Below are 3,050 nucleotides of genomic sequence, written 5' to 3' on the forward strand. Positions count from 1 at the left end.
TGGAACTAGAGACGGGAGCTCACTCCGTCACGCGGCACACTCGGGTCTCGAACTGCCGAACGAACGACCTTCCACAGCCTGCAGTTCAGCGTCTTAACCACTTGAGCCACCGCAGCTCCTATTTCATCCTAGTCAGGTATAAATACTCATCACATTCAGTCAGCAATAGCATTCAGTACATAGATTGCTAACTACCAGACAATTTTGCATCGGTGTTTGAAAAGTCACGCCCCCAACGGGAGTTCCTAGAATTATAAGCCCGCTTCTCCTTGCATGAAGTCTTCCAGAAAGGGGAGGACAGCCTTCTTAATAGTTGTACGGATGCTTTTTGCCGGTCCTACAAAAGACACATTGCGCAGCTAACATTCATGGACGGAGTACTCCTGTCAGTCTCAAATTAGCAGAGGTCATTTCGGGGGAGATCGCAGTTCCCCCCGGGTGAGGTACGAGGGGGTGGGGCACATGATGAAGCCCCACCCCCTGCTTCCGGCCGCCCTGCTTCCGGCCCTCATTCAGCCAGGAGGAGGCAGGAGAAGAGGGAGGGTAAGTTGCTTCCTCCCTGCCTCTCCCCACCCCTGCCTGCCTGGGGCCAGGGAGGGCCTTCGCGGGGCTTCCTTGCACTCCCGCCAGCCTTGCAGGTCCACCGGCAGGCCCCTCATGGGGCTCAGCAGTGGAGCTGCAAGGCCAGCGGTGGCGGCCGTGACCGTTGGGGGTGGTGTGTGTGGCCTTATGACACACTCCCGGTGATGTCAGGGGGTGTGGCCTTATGACGCACTTCCGGTGATGTCAGGGGGTGTGGCATATGCTAATGAGTTATGCTAATGAGTTCCCCTAGCTCTTCTTCTACGAAACGACCCCTGCAAATTAGTTTGTTAAAAGGTTTTTGCAGTGTATATTTATTTGTTACTAGAGCCTCCAGGTGGGGCCTGGAGATTCTCCCAGAGTTACCAATGATGTCCAGATGATGGAGAGCCTTTCCCCTGGAGGACACGGCTGCTTTGGAAGGTGGACGGTATGGCAGTATACCCACCCATGGGTGCCACTTCCTCCATCTGCTGATTGGGCGGGTAGCAGGCCCATAGCCAGGATTTTTAAAATTCGGGTGGCCTTTAAATGAGTCAGGGGGCACCCTGCACACATGCCTAAGTGGTGCCTGCACTGGATGGGAAGTCGGGGGGGCCTTGGCGGTAAGTGAGGGGGGCGGGCCCCAAGATGCCCCGTTGCCGCTACGGGCCTGGGGGGAGTAGGGTTGCCAGGCCCAGGTTGGGAAGCTCCTGGAGGTTTGGGGGTGGAGCCTGGGGAGGCCAGGGACCTCATTGGGCTGCAGTGCCATATAGAGTCCACCCTCCAAAGCGGCCGTTTTCTCCAGGGGGAACTGATCTCTGGAGTCTGGAGAGGAGCTGTCGCGTCAGGGGGATTCCCCAGGTCCCACCTGGGGGCTGGCAGCCCTAATACCCACTGAGGTCCCTCCCCAAACCTCACCCCGCCCCCCCCCGCCTCCACCCTAGGGTTGCCAGCTCCAGGTTGGGAAAGGCCAGGAGATTTGGGGGGTGGAGCCTGAGGTGGGTGGGGTTTGTAGCACAATTTTATTTATGTATGTATGCAGGGCTATTTTTGGGCAGGAACGCAAAGAATCGGAATTCCGGCTGGCTCCCGAGTTGGCCACCCCCAGCAGGAACTTATTAGCATAACAGGCCACACCCAATAGCAGAAACTCATGAGGATTGGCTACATTAGGGGTGTGTGGCCTAACATGCAAAGGAGTTCCTGCTACAAAAAAAGGCCCTGGGTTTTGACAATAAACAAGGTAAACAGAATAAGAACCAAAAGGTGAGTGTGTTTGGATGACCACACTTCTGGTAACATGGGGTGTGGCCTAATATGCTAATGAGTTTCTGCTGTTGGGTGTGGCCTGATATGCTAATGAGTTCCTGCTGTGCTTTTTCTACAAAAAAAGCCCTGTATGTATGTATTTAATACCACCGTCTCCGCAAGCAGGTTCAGGGCCGGGTTCCATCAGTGTTAAATAATATACAGTAGCAGGAACTCCTTTGCATATTAGGCAAAGCCACTACACCAAACTGGCTCGTCACCCTGAATGCTGGCACCAATGGAGCCCCGTCGAAGGCCATAGACTCCACCTCCCAAAGTGGCCATCTTCTCCAGGTGAACTGATTTCTGTCTCCTGGTGATCAGTTGTCATAATGGGAGGTCTCCAGCCACCAGCTGAAGGTTGGTAACCCTACTCCTCCCAAAAATCTCCAGGGATTTCCCAACCTGGAGCTGGCAACTCTAGGTAGGAGGAAAGGTAGGGCCGGGGACGATGCCGTAGAGTCCATCTTCCCAACAGCCATTTCCTCCAGGGGGACTGATCTCGGTCGCCCGGAGGTCAGCTGCGATAGCGGGAGGTCCCCAGGTGACGCCTGGAGACCGGCAACCCTGCCCGAGACCTTGGAGGGCAGCTGCCGGTCAGAGTAGACAATACCGACCATGACAGAGGAGCGGTCTCACTTTAGTGTAAGGCCGCTTCCTGCGCCCCTCTGCCCAATTCCCCCTCGTCTGCCACCGCTGGAGATAAAGGGACCCCTTCGGGCACACCCCGGGTTCGCGTCCTCAGGGAAATCCTGACCCCCGCTGTTGGCGACCCCCTCCCCAGACCTCCTTCCCGGAGCCGGGGCCGCTGCCCGTCCCTCCAGCGCCTGCTTTCCCTCCACCATACGGTCCCCCTCCATAATCCGTCCCCTGTTCTATTCCAGGGCAGGGATTTTCAATTAAGGATGCTTACCGCGTCCCCCTCGGACCAAACCCCTCCTCTCCCTGCCATTTCTCTAATGAGGGGTGGCTGGTGGTAAATTAATTGTCCTGACAGTGTGACCCTAATCCGCCCGTGTATTATAATTATAAGGGGTGTGTGTGTGTGTGTGTGTTTGTGTGTGCAGTGGAGGCCGAGGGAGAGACCTTGGTTTGTTCTGGCCCGCTGCGTCGTAATTAACTAGCACGTGGCGTCGCAAGGCCCCGGGATTACAAAAGGCTTTTATTTATTTCCTTTT

The sequence above is a fragment of the Gekko japonicus genome, unplaced genomic scaffold (genome assembly GCF_001447785.1).
Source record: "Gekko japonicus isolate JY-2015 unplaced genomic scaffold, Gekko_japonicus_V1.1 scaffold2321, whole genome shotgun sequence".
NCBI lineage: Eukaryota > Metazoa > Chordata > Lepidosauria > Squamata > Gekkonidae > Gekko > Gekko japonicus.